The sequence below is a fragment of the Sardina pilchardus genome, chromosome 1 (assembly GCF_963854185.1).
Source record: "Sardina pilchardus chromosome 1, fSarPil1.1, whole genome shotgun sequence".
NCBI lineage: Eukaryota > Metazoa > Chordata > Actinopteri > Clupeiformes > Clupeidae > Sardina > Sardina pilchardus.
The window spans coordinates 24346218-24366741 of NC_084994.1; the positions used below are offsets into that span (position 1 = coordinate 24346218).

Consider the following 20524-nt stretch of genomic DNA (forward strand, 5'->3'; position numbering starts at 1 on the left):
CTCAAATAAAACAATAGCCTAAAAAATAACTGTAGTGCGTAATGGACACGGCTCTATATCCTAAATAATTTTCGAGGTTCGCCATTTGGTAATATGACCTATCCTTACTGACAATAATTTTTTGGGCATGAATGAATGGGTTTGCCCTTAGTTTAAATGGAGGCCGGGGAGAACGCGCGGCAGCTATTGTTATGTATGGAGCTGGCATAACAAAGTTTTGTGCGTTATAACGCACAAAACTTTGTTAAGCCAGGTCTATATATAGAGAGAGAGAAAGAGAGAGAGAGAGAGAGAGAGATTCATGCATTCTGCATTACCGTGACCTTATACCTTGGATGTTTTTTTTCTCATTGGAATACAGCAGGACAGGATGCCTTTTATCTATCAAACGCAAAAGCTGAGATTGTTGGAAGGACTAGGCTACTCAACAAACTTGTTTTCGTTTCTGGGAGATCTTGTTATCGTTTTGGATTGTCGGATTTTATACTTATTGTATATATAGGATGAACAAAGTCCATGGATTTGCTATATTAAATCCAGTAGCCTAATAATTAGGCTATGTGCCACGTCCGATTTCGCAAGTGGTGTAGTAGGCCTAGGCTACATTTAAAAATCGACAGCCGTCTCTGAGATCCATTTCATGAAGAGCAATTGTCTTGTGCGATCATTCCCCCTCCCCCACACTCCTCTAACCAGTTCACTACATTATAGACTGCCTCTCCCTCTTCTCTCTCGACAGACACTTGAGCCCGACACTATGTCAATGTAAAAATGTGCGTGAGTGTGCGCTGAACCACAAATTCACATAGGCTATTAACTTTTCTTTTCAGCAGACATCGCAAACATAAAAGAAATCGCAAAACAGAAAATCATTTTTTTAATAAACAACAACTTTCCTCGTAATGAGTTCCGGAGAGGTTCTTCGAGTGGGTTTCGAACCCCGGTCGCTGGCGTACCTTGCATATGCTCCAGCCAGTTGCGCCACAGCTCGATTGTGAACACCAATATGCTTTATTCGTGCCATGGACTTGAAACGCCGATCAAAAGTTCTGACATGTTAAACTGACGTTAGTTATTAATTCACCACATGATAAAATGCTGTCATAGCTTGACGCCCAGCAGCCTATGGTAGTCTATGCCTATCTCTGAATCAACATGAACATGCATACGATACATACGTTGCTAGAGACTTATATTGCGGAGCTAGGCCTCCTAGTCGATGGTTACAATGAATCACCCTCACTGCCCATCTGCATATCTGACCATCCATTGTTACAATGTTACAAAATGCGCGATCTTCTCCATGTATGTAGCCTACGGTTATAAGTAAAGTGACAAGCATAGGCATGTATTAAAGAGATTTCTGTTAAATACATTTTATTTTCAGTCGTCAAAAGTGGTGGGGACAAAATCTGTGATAACAAGTGCTGGGTACATGTAGGCTACCCAGCGTCGCCGGTTAAAATGAACATGCCTCCGTTTTAAAATAGCCTATACACATTTCTAAGTATTCCTAGCATGTAAATGTAGCCAAAATGTCCATCTTGTCCATCTCTTTCGTCTTCGCCTTGACATTGACAATAATAGCCTATTCACGGAAATGCGGTCTTGTAACCGTAGCCTAATGAATTCATGAATTAATCTAAGGTTGCCTTTCGAGTATTTCAGGTTGAATTGAAGGCTATTTCCTTCTGATAGGCCTATAGGTTTCTAAAACCATTTTCATTCATTTCAACAATGGTTTATTGAAACGTCGTTTGATTAATTTTGCCAGTCATCACTTTCATTTTAATGATTAAATGAGACGGATATGCAGAGCATTTCTCTCCCTCTCCATTGATCAAAACGTTGCTCTGGCATCTCTGCTGGACTGACTGAGTTATAGGCTACGTCGAGTGAGAGAGCTGTGATGTAGGCTGTAAACATTCGAAAACTCTGCAACTGCAATCTAACATGCCTCGCGTCATGTCTCTTTTCTCCGCTTGTCACCAGCGCGGTGTCCTCGGGTTTTTCCATGAGCCGAACCTTCATATTATTGGGGCGGTCTATGTTGCCCCCTTGCGGTTGCAGTTTTCCCGATGCTTCGGGAGTCCCGATGTGCGGGAAAGAAAGGAGCATTCTCAACCCGTACCATCTGTATATACACAAAAACTATGTACTGTATGTTTTGATGAAATATATGTGATTAATTTGGAATCTTTAATATGGTAATATACATTGTGTATACATATACATATATGTATATACATATACAAAACATTGTGTTATTCATTAATTTAGTTAAGATCTCGACAAAGAATGATTTTGATTGTTGCTGATCGCTTTATTGCATCCATCACAATGTCCAATTATTCCCTCAAGATTGAGATCTCCTGTAAGTGATGTATGTGCAGTTTAAAACGTTGCGATGAGGAATGATAGGCCAGCCTGACCAAGCCAGACTCAATTGTTTTTAGAGTGTGAGTCTGGTACAGCAACATTGGGACATGACTGTGGGGGGTGTTTCAACCAGTATAGGCAGTGGTGTAGTCTAGTTAGCTGTAGTGGTATATACAATCAAGCACCTAGATTATGAATGTATAGGGGGGAAATGTGTGCATACCTCTATTTGTGCCTCTTGCACATACATACTGTATAAACCAATCAGAGAAGGCCTGCACCCTCAGAAAAGGAGTTACGGTTGGGGTCCGCTTTTGTTTCCGAAGCACCCCAGCACACCTGCACAGGTGAGTCCAAAAGGTGCCGCAGGCTAGACGGTGTTCACCTGGTTGAGTCTGCAGAGTTAGCTGTGTGTATGTTTAGTGCCAACGTTGTTTCTCGTCTGACTTCACTGTTCAGTGTGAATAGTGAGTTCAGTGTTTCATAGAGTAATAGAGTTGCTCCTGTTAGTTGTGTAGAAGAGCAAAGGGCAATATAGAAAACAAAACATGTTTAGAAAAAATCTTTTACTTTTAATGAAGGAACATAAAAGAACATTGTTGTAATTTCAAGACAGACATATTCAAAATATACCATTTTCAAAGCATGTGTAATTATCTATATGCAAAATATATACTTCACACTATCTAAAAATACATTTGACTTCTTGTATTATCTATTCTGTTCAAAAAGGAAAGGTGATTATGAAATGTGATTTAGGTCTTTGTTTGTCCTGTGGTTATCACACAATCTTTTATTTGTTATTACTGTTTGATTTTGTTTCTGCAAACCACATTGAATGACCTCTGTGTATGAAATGCGCTATATAAATAAACTTGATTTGACTTGACAATATGTACTGGACTCTTCCTCATCCCTGTTGAACACACACACTCACTCTCTCACACACACACTCTCTCTCTCACACACACACACACGCACGCACGCACGCACGCACGCACGCACGCACGCACACACACACACACACAACTATGTCACACACAATTCCATAAAACTGACAGCAAAGTGACCAATAAAGAGGTTTAAATGATAGCCCCCACTCTAAACCCCATCGTAGCTACAATGTTGATGTGATTACTGCTGTGTTGGTCTTTTGTGGGTGTCTTGGTGCCACCGTGCTGGATGCCAGTATAGGGACAGGTGGGTGGGAGTATCTCTGAAAGTTCCCTCTGGAATGTGACACCAAGGTAACACCAGAGCCTGCCATTGTGACATACATGTGCATTTACGTAGAGCATGTGTGATAACTGCATACATGGCAATGTGAGAGTGTAGGTGTGTAGAGATGCTGTGGCTCTGTAGCGCCCCCTATCTGTATGGCTGAGTGACGGTCTGTTAAATGCATAAACAGGACTCTGGGGGTGCCTCTCAACCTCTCTCCTTGATCCTTGATGCTCGGTCCTCCAGGCTCGTTCCCACTGATCTATAACTAACACTGGATAGACTATCCCATTGTTGCCGCCCCATCACTCTTCATCAAGATCAGTGGGAACGAGGACAGAGGAAGGAAGGGAGGATGTATAAAAAGACGATTGAGAGGCACCCTGGGTAAAACGGCCTTCTGAAAATGGGGAATGTAGATGGCTAGAAAGTGTAGCTCAACAGCACCCTCTATCTGTGTAGTTTGTAAACAGCCTGCTAGCTGTGTAATCCTGAATGTAAATGGCTTAACGGCGCCCCCTCTGCTCAGTGTGGATGGGATGACAGCCTGCTAAATGCATGACCCTAACCGCTCTCGCTAGCTCGCTCGCTCTACGGCGCCGCCCTGTCAGTGTGGAGAGACAGTGCGGCTCCGCAGGCAGCCGCAGGTCAGGTACTTCATAGCGGTCATGCTGACGTGCATGATGCCGCCCATGTTGAAGAGCATGTGGTAGAAAGCCTTGACGGACAGGCCGCCCGTCTCGTCGGCGTACTTCATGGCCACGATGGGCGTGTAGAGCGGGTTGGTCAGGTTACGGAAGCGCGGGCTGCTCGCCTCGATCACCTTCTTGGTGCACTGAAGAGGAGGAGGAGGATGAAGAGGAGCAGAGAGGTGAAAATTCAAAGGTTAATTTTCAGTTGTTTGTTAACAAAATCAACATTTTGTGGCCTCATTCATGTTTAATTATCACCACCACCAATTTGGGTCTCCTACGTGCGCCATTTTAAAACAACGGTTCTTTGGTGTCTGCATGCAAAGGAAAGCATTAGCACTTTGGTAACATTAGCTTGCATTCATCTGTATAATTTCCTTATATTCAGCAATGTAATGAACTCATTTTCTACAAGCCACATGTCCTCCAATCATTCCGATATTGAAATTGTATTTGCCAACAAAATAATTTTTTCTGTTGCTTATTCTGAGAAAAGTTTGTTTTGAGTCCAGAACAAGTGCCAGTAGTGCAACGGCTACTGTACTGTAGTTCTAATACATACTATAAACAAGACAGCCCTTGAGAGGTTGGTACCTTTAAGGGGCAGGCAAGTGCAGTCTTTCAACAATTACATTTCTTGGGCATGAACTACAGCTACAGTATTGTGTAAAATGTGCATGAGCAAGCATTGTGCTGCTGACTCATCGGTGTTAGTCAGGTTGGCCTTGAAGAGGTTGTGAGAGAGCAAATGAAGAGCTATTTTCCAAAACGCTATAAATCAATAAAAATGCAGTTGTTTTGTTTTCATTGAGTAAAGATAAATCAACTAAACATAACCCAATACAGTTTCACTGAGATTACTTGAAAAACAAACAAACAAAACATTATTTATGAAAATTCATTCAAATGGTGGATATAACGTTTTGGAAAATAACTCTTCAAAGTGGTTTAGCCTAATTAGGCTACTAAATTAGCTGTAGTTAGCCTTATGACTTTGCCCTCAAATAATCTGTCCACAGTCCCAGATGCTGACCATGGCAATGTCGTCCGGCGTCTGCCCGAGGGCTTCGAAGAAGTCGACGGAGGAGGGGAGGTAGACGTTCTTGAAGTAGTTGACGGTGTCCGGGTCAGCACCGGGAAACTCCTTCTTGGACACGTCCTGGATCATCTTCATCTCGAACTCCGTGTGGACAGGACCGGGCTCGATCATGGACAGACTGAAGGGGGATGGGGATGGGGGGGGGGGGGGGCAGAGAAAGGGAGGGAAAGATTTAACAAAAGTGTAAGAGATAGAGAGGGAGAGAGAGAGTGTTGGACAGAGAGAAGACAAAATGAGCAAAATGAGTTAGGAAGACTGAAGGAATAAGAAAAGCCCATAAGATAACTTTATGGAAACCATCATTGTAAACCATCACTGGCACATCACCGATACTGACCAAAAGCCTCATATGGCCGGCATAGACCGAACGAAATAGAACAAGTAACATACCACCCAATGTATAACAGAGAAAAACATTTTGTTTGTTTGTTTATTTCATTAATTCTTACGCACAAACTCATATGACATTAAAAGTCTACATACAAACACATGCTAGTGAGGTGAAATGTGTGTGTAAGGTGAACTTACGTCACATTAAATTTGAGGAGCTGCACCGCCAAGCATTCACAGAAACCCTCCATGGCAAATTTGGAGGCAGCGTACACATCGTTAAACACCACACCTGGGGTGGGGACACAGACACAGACAGACACACACACACACACACACACACACACACACACACACACACACACACACGCACACATACAATGGTACAGGGTATACAAGGTTACATTAAAGCATATACAGTAAATGTTTAAGAAGCTGCAATACACAAACATCGAGACATTTATAGCATAATAAAACAGTTGCTGATTTATTTAAGAACTAATCAGTTCATTTAAAAAAAAAAAAAAAAAACGATTAATTGTTCGACCTGTAACACAAACGCACACACATCTTGCAGACTCATAACACTGCTGACTAAGATGTCACACACACACACACACACACACACACACACACACACACACACACACACACACACACACACACCTTTCAGGCCTATGACACTGCTGACTATGATAATGTGACACACACACACACACACACACACACCTTGCAGGCCCATGACGCTGCTGACCACGATGATGTGTCCCCCTTTCCTCCTCTTCATGTCGGGCATGACCTCCTTGATCATGCGGATGACCCCGAAGAAGTTCGTCTCAAACACCTTCTTCATCTCGTCCATAGGGATCGCCTCTATCGGACCCACCAGTCCTATGCCAGCATTATTGACTACGCACACACACACACACACACACATGCACAAAAGAGGCAGACAAATGGAAAGATTGATATAGGCAGGATACACATACACAAACATGTTTACACTATTGTGTGTGTGTCTGAGACAGAACGGAAAAGAGAGAGAGAGAGAGAGAGAGAGAGAGAGAGAGAGTTGTCCAGACGGTCAGATTAAAGCACTAAGCAAGCAGACTATGAATAGGTGTGTTGCTGTAACTAGATCAAGTCATGTCTATATGTAACAAACACTATATTCTCCTAGAGTCATGGATGTGAACGAGGTCAGGGCACCCACCACTTGAGCTGTCTAAGGATCTGTCCACTTGAGGAGAAGCCCTCCTACAGACCAGCAGGAAGGAGGAATCTGCCCCCTCATCCCCCACAGCAATGACCCAGGAGTGGAGGCTGCCGTGGGTGATGACCTCCGACCCCGGCACCGAGCAGAGGAACCGCTCACTGTCCTCCCTGATGACACTGTCATCCCACAGCCCAGTGACAGGAAGCAGTGGTGAGCATTTGGCTCATGGGCTCCTGGGTCTAGGAATCAGTGATACACATATATTGTATAAAAGTCTCTGTAAATCACTAGGGCCTGAGATAATGAAACATTTGTCTAATCAGCATTCAAAGTACAGAACACCACTCCTAGCAGGGAGAGACACCTGTGTTGTGTCACAGAACAAAATAAGTGCTCTAACATACATACTGTATAAAGCTCACTTGATGACAATTATATAGATATAGATTATATACTGTCTTTTGTCACACGTATGGCAAGAGAAGAATAAAATTGGCCATGATAACACTACTGAGATGAGGTATGCCTGTTATGCTTTAGATCTAAGATTTGTATAAGTTCTTTTAGTTTTTGTTAATGTCTCATTTATAGGTATATGTGTGTTAATAGAGCTACGTAAACAAAAATGTCTTGTCAAAGGGCAAAAATGTGTCTGTTTCTCTGTTAGAAGTGGAAATACAGCTCAGCAAGGGTCGCTGTTAATATGTTACATGCGGTCAGAAATATTCGTGTTATGAAATCAAATTAATTAAATGCCGATATGGTTGAAAATCCAGTGTTGATTCAGCACAACATCAGGCTTCAATGTAGTTTCAATATGTCTTCCAAACTATATGTAATCATTGATTCATCTTAATCTGATTCTACAATGGCCAGGCATTCTCTGAAGGTAGGCCTACAGGCCAGCTCTGTTTAGCCAGCTCAAACTAAGCTGGTGAGTGCAGGTCAGGCTGATGATTAACCCGACTCAAGAGATAAGATACTTTATTGTCATCCATCCTCCCTTTGCTTGGCACTCTTTGTCAGCTGTGAAATGTTCCTGGTCCACTTGAGGTCTTGACATATGTGGACACCAAGGATCTTGTAGCTGTCCACTCTGTGAGGTTGTCGGCTTCACACCATGTAACCAGGTCCACCACCTCTCTTCTGTACATTGACTCATCATATCCCTCAATGAGACCAATGACTGTTGTACTGGATAATATTCTAGAATATTGGAATATTGCATTCGAAAGGGGGGGTCAAAAAAAATATATTTTACATATTAAATGTAAAAGTATTACATTTTTTAAGTCACTTAATTGTTCTAGAAAGCCTTTCAAATGTGTCAATGACGTCATTTATTAGCAGAATGCTATTGTGTTATGGGCAACAACGACCCAGCCTGTAAGAAATCAAAAATGCCATAAGGCCCCATATATTTTTCAATGACAATCAGGTGAAACAGACCAATTTAGCCGTCTAGCCCCATAGACCCCAATTGTTTTTGCACTCACTCGCGATCGCCCCTGGTGGAACTGCAACAGATTGCAGGTACAATACGGGTACAATGGAGTTAATAGGGAGTGAACCGACTCTCCCTAAATGGGCTCTGGCAGGGTTAAGGCACCCCCTTATGGAACGCAGGACAAAGGGGAGTTCAACCAAGCAGTGGAATAAAGAGGGAATACAGCATGGGCTGGGGACACATTCAGGAGTGCCAGTGTTCATGATGGGGATGCTGGGGGGGCAGAGACACAGGGGTGGCTCTTTGTGGCACAGGCCACCTATTAGATTCCATTGGCCACCTCAAAATACTAGGCTACGATTGGCCATTAACATGGTCGAAGGTGGGACCTTTCTTGCTGCACTTGCAGCACGAGAGTTTGAAGCCGGTGCAGTAAAAGTTTAACATTTCTTAAGTTTTTTACACCATGTGACCAGGTCCACCACCTCCTGCCTGTACACTGGGGTCTGTTATATAGAATGCAATGCAATCTTATGTTACAATCTGATTTTGTTTCAGCAAGAAAAGCCGATGGGAGACTCTTTTTTCATCCACAAGCTGAACTCCTCCATCTGATTTTTCTTTACAGTATGTATAAAAATAACTGAATTTGAATTTACATTTTGATATGTCTTGATCCTGTTTTATAGGCTCTCTCTTTGTATGATCACACATGAGGGCTGCTCTCTCTTGTCCTCTGCCCTCAAATCAAACCCCTCCTACCTTAAAGAGCTGGATCTGAGCTACAATCACCCAGGAGATTCGGGTGTAAGAGAACTCACTGACAGATTGAAAGATCCCAGGTGTAAACTAGAGACCTTGAGGTGAGTGATTGGTGTTTGACGATTTGATCTTAGATGACATAGTCTGTTAAAACACTTCTGTGGGTTTTCTCCCACTTCCTACACATGAGTGCAATGGTGGTTATTGTGACACAGGCAGTTGCTGAGGACAAGCCTCAGGGGATGGGAATGGATGTTTCTCCTCCTGTCTAAAACCAATGCAACACACTGAAGCTTGTGCAGTGGGTAGAATGAGTATTTGAACCCATGCTAAAGTTGACTAAAAAGAGGAATATAAAATCATCTTTTGACAAATGATCTTAATGCCTTATTGTCAAAAGATGATTTTATATTCCTCTTTTTAGTCAACTTTAGCATGGGTTCAAACACTTATTCTACCCACTGTATTTCGGGTAAGAACCAAGCCAGCTTTTGTTCAAATCTACACCTAATACAACAACAAAAAAAATCTCAAATATTATTTTGAAGTGTTACAGTTTTTTCCAATTTCTAAACCATTTATCCAAATTCACACACAATTCACAAAACCACACACCCAAACTGCAAAATACCTATTTTTTCCTCTAAAAATGAAGCACTGCAACCAAAAATACATATAGCATTATCAAAATCAAACTTTTGCACCACATGGCACACACTTCATTCATATTACCAGACTTTTGTCTAACCAACTTACTGTACACACTGTTGGGCACAATGAAAAACACCCTCTCATCTTTAGTATGCTTTGCCATAATACTAAAATAGTTCAAATGGTAGAAAGTTCTTCACATGCACAGACATATTTGCAGGTACACATGCATGCTGTTGAAACTTTTTTTTTTTTTTTCACCAAACAAGTTAGTGCATATGCACAGCATATACAGTGGGGAGCACATGTATTTGATACCATGCTAAAGTTGCCTAAAAAGACATCATCATTTGACAATTGATCTCAATGCCTTAATTACAAAAATGAGTAAAAATCAAATCGCTAAGGACCAGTGTTGGTCAAGTTACTTGGAAAAAGTAATTAGTTACTGATTACTGATTACTTGTCCAAGAAAGTAATCCCGTTACTTTACTGATTACTGTTTCCCAAAAGTAATTAGTTACTTTACAATTACTTTACTTAGTTACTTTTCAAAAACACACTAAAGCCCAACGCCCACCAGAAACGGCGTTCAGCGGTGTTCGGCGGTCTGGGCTTGCCACGCAGGATTTTAGAATAGTTTTCTATCTCTGTGCGGCTGCTGCGCGGCAGACGTTTCCAGTGGGCTTTGCTCCATTGAAAACAATGGAGTTCTAATTTATTAGGCTACACAACCTGAATATGCTATAAAGCAATACACCTTTCAGCCTAATTTTATTCTTTTTGCATATTCCATCATATAAAATAGAATCAAATGCAGTGTTGTGCATAAACGAGTTCTGTGAACTATGAACTGCATGCAACACATTTGTAAATAAAGAAAGTGAATTCGTTCAGATTATGTGAGAGCGTCACTGCTGAGTTTCAATTAAACGTTGCGCATTTAACCTGCATGTCACGCTCCAATCTTTCATCGATGCTGCGGATGTAACAGAATACATGCTGCATTGTTGCAACAATATTCGGAACGGGTGCGCTGTCGTTGGTAAAATAAAAACAGTAAGTCCTGTGACAGCGGCCGCATTCTGCGCCACCCCTCACTCAAACATACATAGATTCTGTAGCCTATAATTAACCGAAGAGTCGGACCTCCGTCTGGCAAACCTCATAGGCTACCGCAGGGGTTATGTCTGAAAGCGACTACAGAGAACGCAGATGATACAGGCTCTATTATTTACGGACATTTTGCTCATTGTCTCGCAAAGACTCCGACGGTACAAACTTAATTATGTCCACCGAAAACAAGTTCGAACGTCAACGACCCCAATTTCGAATTTGAAAAGACATTTGAGTTGAAGCATCAGTCCAGAGTGAAAGCATAAGTCATCGAATGAAATGAAAGTAGAAAGAACAATAAAAGTGAAGTAAAGATAAGCAAAAGAAGTCCAAGTCCCGAACTATGGGAAAAGTTTAGGAAAACCCCAACTCACGTAGGCTATTAAATGCAGCATGGTCATGCTCTCTCCCGCACTCTGTTGTCTCGTCTGTTGTTTACATCTCTCGCAATGCGTTGGACATTATACTGATTGTCACCAGACAGTCTCACAAAGCAATTAAAATCGCAGTTTAGTAACGCAGTAACGCAGCCTAAAGTAATGGTAATCTAATTACTGATTTTGCTATTGTAATCCCTTACTTTACTCGTTACTTGAAAAAAGTAATTGGATTACAGTAACGCGTTACTTCTAACGCGTTACTGCCCATCACTGCTAAGGACACCAATTTCCTTTGTGATTGAAGAATGTATTGTGAATAGAGGTGGGCATAGATTAATTTTGTTAATCTAGATTAATCTCACTGTAATCTTGAAATTAATCTAGATTAATCTAGATTAATTTTAGGTGCACCAGCGCAAAATTTAGGTGCACCCACATTTTTCATTGCATCGCCTTTAACACTAAAAGGTCCCCTTTTTTATTGCTGTCCTTATAATGATTTTTTAACAACAAAAAGTCTAGAAAAAGCTTGAAACACAATAAAAGATTTGTTTCTTTACAAAATTATTTATATAAGCCTATTCTACATACTGAAATGTCTGATATTCATGACGGCACACTTTATGCATATTGCAGCCTACTATATTACAACTCTGCCTCTTTAATTCAGCTGTCTGCTTGAAACCTCAAAATGTAAACAAAGCCTAGCATAGTTGGCTAGTTTATCATAGTTTACTAGTTGGACTGCTCAGTTGTGTGTTTACTGTAAGTTTCAATGTGGGCTAATACTTTTTCTCCTTTCGAGTTTTGGAGTTGGAAAACATTGGTATTGAGATTATCATCCAACTCATGCAAGAGTGACTTGAATGTAAGAGTTTTAATCAACTTTCTGCAGCAATGATGCTAACCGGAATTTATATTAATTTAGCTAACGTCTTCTATATGCATCATTGCTTTCACGATAGTGAATGTTTTATTTGGATTAAATGTGCATGTCGAGGGGCGGGTCGCAACTCGCGAGTGTCCATTGAGCGCGCACGGGAGAGTGAGGGAGAGGGAGGGAGAGGGAGAGAAAGCGGGCCAAGGAGAGGGGGGTTACTTCTATTAGGAATGAGCGATCAGGTGCCATTCGGGAGGGGTCTGAGCTTATCGTCCATGTTGGGAGGATGTATCATTGGTTACTGTTTGGTAAAGTTGCACGCATAGTCTACAATGACAACTTGTGAAAGAAAGCAGCCGAGCAGCGTCAGGTGCACCAGTGCGACCTAGACTTTTTTCAGGCGCACTCTTAAACATTGGCGTTCGCGCTAAGATATCAAGGTGAAAGTGATCATAGCTTGCGTGGTATAGACCCAGCTCCCAGCCCAACTTTGAGAATAGATTAACGCCGATATTTTTTTTATCGCCCGATAAGAGTTGCACGATAACGCAGCACGTTAACGCCGATAACGGCCCACCACTAATTGTGAACAAATAAATGTTCTTCCTTAAATGCTAGGGGGCATACTGTAAGTAGTTGACCCCTATGTTAAATTCCCATAGGAGCAGCAGGATTTTTATATGTTTTTATTTTTAAAGGCCAGCTATTTCATGGATACAGGATATCATGCATCCTGATAAAGTTCTCCTGGCCTTTGGAATTAAAATATCCCCACATCATCAAATACCCTTCAGCATAGCTAGATTGGCATGGTGTTTTTTCCAGTTGGCCTATTAGCCTGTTTGATTTGCATTGAGCTCAATGAGTAACATAATCTTCTTTAAGGAACTTGAAATGATAAATGTTTTAGATAGTAAAATATTTAGCCTCAACTTTATTTCTTTAAGGTATGACCATGGAGGACAATTCAGGATTAAAGTTAAACCAGGACTGAAAAAATGTGAGTGTTATTTTTTCTTCTTCTTTGTTTGAAAGAAGAAATGCAAGATTGAGTGAATATAGAAACAATGGCCCTCATTTATGAAACGTGCATATGACCAAAAACAGGCGTAAAACAGGCGTACGCTTGTTTCCAGGCAAAGTATGGCATTTATCAATGTGAATGTAATCGGTGGCTACGCTCAAATCTCACGTCTAGTCTCAACTCGTGTACGCAAGTTTTTCAGGCGGCTTAGCATCGCGCAGCAGTAAATCGGCGGTGCATTAGAAAGTTGAATAGTTGAATTGATGGACTATCTCGGACATAACACCTTTCCTGTGCATGTGCAGCCTATTTGCTGTAATGTAGCATATTATATTGACACATTTCATGGCTAAGAATAGCCATAGGCGATGATTAGCCTACTTTCTCTTTGGCAAACGCAACATTCATGAATTAGGCCTAGGCATATATGTTTTAAAGGGCAAATTTCAGTGTCATACGGTTTTGTAATTAATGTATTTATAGTATGATGCGTTCTCTCAGCGAAAATAAAGTCTGTTGCGCTTAAATCGCTCTAGTTTCCCGTCTTCCTTGATGACAGCTTCTAGCTGTCAAAATTAACCTGGTTCAGCTGGACGTCATGGCTGGAGATCACTAATGATCTCTTTTGGACGTATAATGCACCTTCATGGCGTAAATTCTAGGGGCGAGGCCATGGGCGTGATATTTAAATCACGCTTGTTTCCAGCCGCCACATTTATCAACACACGTTTATTCTTACGCTGGAATTGGAGTGATACGAAAGTTTGATGAATCACACGTGAGCCCCGTCATAAGATGCTTTCTGCGCTCAGATATACGCTGGTTTCTACGCTCTGTTGATAAATGAGGGCCAATAAGTGTGTGTTTGTGTATGTGTGTATGTGTGTGTGTGTGTGTGTGTGTGTGTTGTACACATGCCCTTTCCTTAAAGTTGCCACCTGTTCCGGTTTTACCGGGATTGTCCCTCTTTTTAACAGCCTGTCCTGGGAAATGTATGCACTCTACCAGGGCACTGAATGTCCCGGTTTTCGAAAGGCTACGTGAATATGTATGTTCAATTTACTACCGGTATGTTCTCTCCCCTTGAAATAGCCTGTGTTGTGGACACAGCGGTTGGTTTCTCTTGTGTGAATGAAAGAGCTCACCGAGAACCTGGGCTCTGTAGGACGTGACCGCCTATCTAGTCTGTCTCGGCAGCTGCAGGCGGCAGAAGCCGTGAAGGATGAGCACACAGACACATATGCACCACATACACACACATACACACAGCCACACTCACACACGCCCACACACATGTATGTGGCCGTTATTAGAATCTCTCTCACTCTCTCTCAGACTGGACAGGGGAGGCTGTGTTTGTGGGGCAGAGTCGTACACTTTAAAAACAGATTAAGGCTGGCTTACATTGTACGATTTTGATCTGTTTTAACAGTCGGCGACTAAATTTCCAAAATCGAGTTGTAGTACTGGAATCGCGGCGCGCTCCCATCAACTAAATCATTTAGTGTAAGGTGCCAATCTTAGAGGTTTTAAGTCCGTCGGAGTCAGTCTTTTTCTAGTTTTGCCGTTACGACAATATCAAACATGTTTTATATTATCTGAAGTCTTTTCAGTCGTGGCTCATGCAAATAGAGAAGTGAACAGAAGCCGTGAAGGATGAATAGTCTACCTAATGTGAAATAGCCTACTCAATGTTGTTTGTTAATATGAGTGGCAAGGTGGTACCCTGGAAATCCAGAGTTCTCACAAGAGCACAATTTTAATTGCGTCCGCAAGACACTCTGGCAATAAGCAATTGTAGTGTTTTAAGTTGATACTTTAAAATACCGCGATCACGCGAGACTTGAGATTACCAGGAAGTATACATCTGTATGTAGCCCACATGTTGTACGGTTGTCTAATAAAGACATTATTACTAAATACTTAAACCCTGAGTGTGGTCGCTACAACTGGCGACGAGGATGTTCCCGACAGTTGAATAATCATAGACCTACATAAAAGGAAACGAGACATGTTCAGCTGTGGGCGAACCGAGTGAGAAGAAAAGAACAAGTGTTGACCGGAGCGTGCATCATTAGACGTCGGAGCTGTGAATCAGTGAGAATTCCCTCGGAAAGAAAGGACGTCTAAACTCACAACTTTGCTGGAAATCCGATGCCACTCATTCAGGGAAGTGACTGTTATTCTCCTGTGATATACCAAAAACGTTTAATATTTAAAGTTGAGCGTGTATATCCCGGACTTTCAAGCCAATACGATAGCGGTCATTCATTCTAAATATAGCCTCCACTGAAAAGGTCGTTAGCACTCTATTAACAGTAAAATGGCTGTCGCGCTAGGTGGATTAACACCACCCAAACCATTAGATACTGTTGGCGAACCTGAAACTCTGTGTGACAAAGTGGTATTGTAAAGAGCCTGACTACGCCACTCTGGGAATTTCACCCAGAGGAATATTACTTCAATGTTTAGTTCACAACCAGGTTCAGTAATGGCACACAAGTTCGTTTTACTCAAGATGCAAAAGACGTGGTTCCATCCATAAAAGTGTTTATTGATGCACAAATAGAATCACAAAGTAATAAAACAGATACCAGTAGGATTCGCATACACTCCAAACAGATAAGACACAGACAGGGGAAGGGGACCGGGGCTGAGGCTTACCAGTGGGGAGAGAGGTCACCATAGGCCAGGGGGGGCCCTGGGAAGTCAACCAATCACACGTGCGCGCACACACACACACACGGCAAGGAGGATCCACAGCAAAGAGCACACGTGACCACAGCACACAGGAAGGGACACCACCACCTCAGAGGAACAGCTGCCCTCCCCACGTTAGGCCCTCAGCTCCTGGGAATAATAAAGAGACAAAAATTAACAATAGACAGGGACAAACACACACACACACACACACACACACACACACACAAACACACACATGCACACACAAGGCCGTGCAACGGGATATGGGTGGCCCGCAGCTGGGAGTGTCTTGCTGGTGATAAACTTAACCAAACCAATTCCAAATAGTTAGGCTGCCAAACACTGGTGATCTGCGGCAAGATAATGGCCTCCCCCCAGTGTGTAAATCAAAAAGAGGAATACAACAGGCCAATAACACAAATCAGCAAAAATACAACTTAACACAAGTTTCAGGACGGCAGCTACTGCGATCACTGGTGATCTGCAGCAAGAGAGAATGGCCTCCTACCAGTGTATTAAAAGAACATAAACAGACACATCAGAAATAATACAAACTGAGGGATCAACTCAAATCACCACAGACAATATAATAAGTCAACGGTTACGCCTGCATTCAGACACATAAACCACAGGACAGGACAGGCAACACAGAACACAACCACGCCACAAACACAGTAGTGAGATAGGGTGTCTGCATCCGCCACCGCCGCTAGCGTCGGTGAAGCAGGAAGTAGCGATGCGATTGCAGGAGAATCAATACAGCAAAACAGCAGTGAGCTAGCCCAGACGGCGGTAGATGCCAACGCCGACTTGCAATTCCTACGGTCATAACAGACAAGATTAAAACTATACAGGAGCAGGAGGAACCGAACTTAATACCCTGGCGGGTTACTTACCAATTAAGTAGTAGCTCGTCACTCGGAGCCAGACACTGAACGAGAGGGAAAGACAAACAGTGCGGGAAGAGCGAAGCAAGCACTGACGGTGCTGTAGGATGATAGCCAATATTAGATATTAACACTACATTAACCAAACAAGAGAGCGAGAGAAAGAGAGAGAGACCAAACACAATCTCTTACCAGCAACCAGGTAGACAGGGGCTTAACAGGAAGTGGCAACGGCAGGTATCCAGGCCAATTCAAGTAGCAGCTCGTCACGGAGCCAGACAATGAACGAGAAGGGAGAGGCAAACAGTGCGGGAAGAGTGAGGCAAGCACTGACGGTGCTGTAGGACATTGATAGCCAATATTAGAGATTTAACACTACATCAACCAAACAAGAGAGCGAGAGAGAGAGAGAGCAAGACCAAACACAATCTCTTACCAGCAACCGGGTAGGAAGGGGCTTAACAGGAAGTGGCAACGGCAGGTGTCCAGGCGTTTGCCTAAGCGAACGCACCCTACTATTTTATCCGGTAGCCAGATAACCGATTGGCTGACTAATTACAAAGGACTCCACCCATTAGTCCTACTACAATCTGTCCCACCTTTTTGCATCGTCGTCCCGACGGTGGAATTCAAGGTCAAACTCAAACTACCTAATTCCAGGGCCTAAATACGGCTGAAATTGCACTAGACAACGGGCCAACAGGATCACCTGCTGTGTGGTTTGTGGCTTGTGGTAGCCGGTGGGGGTTAGAGTGTTGGCCCGCCGTAGCCCTGGAGGTGCGCCGTTGGACTATTTCACTGGTACCAGGCAGGTTTTCCGATGGGGGAGCTAATGGCATCACTGGCATGCTCGTGCTTGGCAGGCACAATTCTAGTGGGACAGGAGGTGCAACAGGGCCGAGGGTATGCTCAGGAACTGGAAGAGAGCAGACGGTCATAGGTGCAGGTCCTTCTTGGGGGTGTTGGGCAGACGCAGGGACCAAGAGGGCCAAGTCACCATCTACCTCATCTTCCCCTGCAACAAGAATCTCCTCTGCCAATAAGCCAGTCTGAGGGGGACACATAGGAGGGTCCGGTCCTAAACGGGCCTTCAGGAGATTACGATGAACATGTCTTACCCTACTCTGATCACTCACTGGTGCAATCGTGTACACCCCTCTCCCGTCAGGGGGGGGTTTTACGACCTGATACACCACTGGGCTCCACAGGTCCTGAATTTTATGTCGACCCCTCACATTAAAATCCCGGAGGTAGACCAGTTGACCCTCCCCCAGTGGTGAATCATGGACATGACGATCGTAGTTCTCCTTTCGTCGGTCGGCTGCCGCCTGCAACCGGTCCCGGGCACCGTCAAAGGCCATTTGCAACCTGGCCTGATGTTCAAGGACCCAATCGTGTATGGTACCTACTCTTGGCTCTTGCACCCTTCCCAACAAGAAATCAATGGGCAGACGCGGCTCTTGGCCAAACATTAAAAAATACGGTGACTCGCCTGTAGCTGGGTGTGGAGTGGTGTTGTAGCAGAAGAGTAACTGTGGGAGGCATGCAACCCAGTCTCTCTTCCGTGACACAGGCAGGGTACGGAGCAGGTTGTGCAACGTTCGATTAAAACGTTCACACTGGCCGTTTCCAGCCGGGTGGCAAGGGGTGGTACGTGACTTCTCAATGCCATACAGATGGCAAAGCTGTTGGAGGAGAGATGCCTCAAAGCAACGCCCCTGATCGGAGTGAATGCGCATTGGGACACCAAACTTATAGAACCACTCACAAACCAACACCTGGGCAACAGTGGAGGCACGTTGGTCCCTGGTAGGAATGGCCAGTGTGTATTTACTGAAAACATCCGTAATGACCAGAACATTTTCCAAACCAGACCGAGACTGCTCCAACACTGTAAAATCAATGGCAAGTACCTCGTGTGGCCGAGAAGCCAGCAGATGCCCCATGAAACTCTGTGCTGCGGGTTGGGTGTCTTTAGCAGTCTGGCATCGATCACACGTGCGGCACCATTGAGCCACATCAGAAGACATGCCAGGCCAATAGCATCGTTTCCTGATCAGCTCCATGGTGCGGTCGATGCCCTGATGACCATGATCCTGATGTAGCTGGGTTAATACCTCGTTTTTAAGACAGACAGGTAAAATCAACTGAAAACACTCCTCAGCACCATCTGAACGGAACACCCTGCGGTATACAATGCCTTCCTTCTCCACCAGTCGACCCCACTGGCGTAGAAGGACTAAAGCAGACTGTGACATCTGTTTACGCTGTTCAGCGCCTGGTCGCACTTTCTGTTTCCAGTGCACTAACACCTCTTGGAGAGTAGGGTCTGTTTCTTGCATAGACCGCACCTCAGATGCATCATGCCCAGGTAGAGCAGTGATGGCTGCTTGGGTCACTTGAACTACCGGCTGCTCCCCTACTGCTAGTTGCAACGATGCCGGGAGGGCAATACCTGGGGCCAAGTCTGTAGGGCCAGGGAGAGGCGGAGGGTTCTGTCTGGAAAGGGCGTCTGCGTTATGGTTATGTCTGCCTGACCGGTACTTTAGTTCAAAATCAAAAGAGGCCAGCTGGGCAGCCCAACGCTGCTCCAAGGCTCCCAACTTTGCAGAGGACAGGTGACTGAGGGGGTTATTGTCTGTATAAACCATACAGCGATGTCCCAGCAGGTATTCCCTAAACTTCTCGGTCATGGCCCACTTGAGCGCAAGGAACTCTAACTTCATGGAGCTGTAATTCGACATGTTGCGCTCAGTGGGCCTGAGACCCCGGCTGGCATACGCTATAGGACGTACCTTTCCCTCCTGCTCTTGGGAAAGCACCGCTCCCAAGCCGCTGTGGCTAGCATCGACCTCTAAAATGAAAGGCAAGCTAAAATCGGCATAAGCAAGAACCGGAGTAGAGGTGAGCCTTTGTTTTAGCTCATCGAAACTTTGCTGGCATTGCTCTGACCATACTGACGTAAGACTCTGGTTTGCACCCCTCTTGGACTTAGGGCCACTCATCTTTGCCACCAGCCCATGCAAGGGTGCTGCCAACTTTGCAAAACCCTCCACAAACCGGCGGTAATAGCTGGCAAAGCCCAGAAAGGACCGCAACTCCAAAACAGTGCCAGGGCAACGCCAGCTGGCAACAGCCTCAATCTTTTTAGGGTCGGTAGCCACTCCCTGGTTTGAGATGACATGCCCTAGGTATCCCACCTCCTGTCTGAAAAATGCACATTTCCCCAACTTAGCCTTGAGTCCCTCTCGCTGCAGTCGCCCCAGAACTATCTCCAGGCGTTCCAGGTGTTGGGCAACTGAGGAGGAAAATATGACTATATCATCCAGGTAAAGGAGAAGCGTCTGACATTGTTGGTCGCCAAAAAGCCGCTCCATCAGCCTCTGAAAGGTCGCTGGGGCATTACAAAGCCCAAATGGCATGCGGTTCCATTCAAAGAGACCAAATGGGGTGCAAAATGCTGTCTTGGCGCGATCTCCTTCAACAACCGGAACCTGGTTATACCCGCTGGCTAAATCCATAGTGGAAAACCAACGGGCTCCTGCCAGCGCATCAAGGGACTCCTCAATGCGGGGGAGGGGGAATGCATCCTTGCGAGTCTTGGCATTTAATTGGCGGTAGTCCACGCACATGCGCAAACTCCCATCCTTCTTACGCACCAAGACTATTGGGGATGCATAAGGGCTACTACTCTCCCTTATAACCTGTGCCTCCAACAGTTGGTTAATATGGGCCTT

The 20524-nt window shown here is 44.1% G+C and overlaps 2 protein-coding genes across 2 annotated transcripts in view; both read left to right on the forward strand.

Annotated features, from left to right (window-relative positions):
* LOC134086697 (stonustoxin subunit beta-like) overlaps positions 1–3217 on the forward strand; it is a 9568-nt gene extending 6351 nt beyond the window's left edge. Inside the window, exon 2 of the mRNA XM_062540048.1 lies at positions 1–3217. This exon is cut by the window's left edge and continues 2742 nt beyond it. The gene's annotated coding sequence lies outside the window, so the exon portion shown is untranslated.
* LOC134086228 (NACHT, LRR and PYD domains-containing protein 12-like) overlaps positions 1–20524 on the forward strand; it is a gene marked incomplete in the record, with an annotated part of 983201 nt that overhangs the window by 16987 nt on the left and 945690 nt on the right.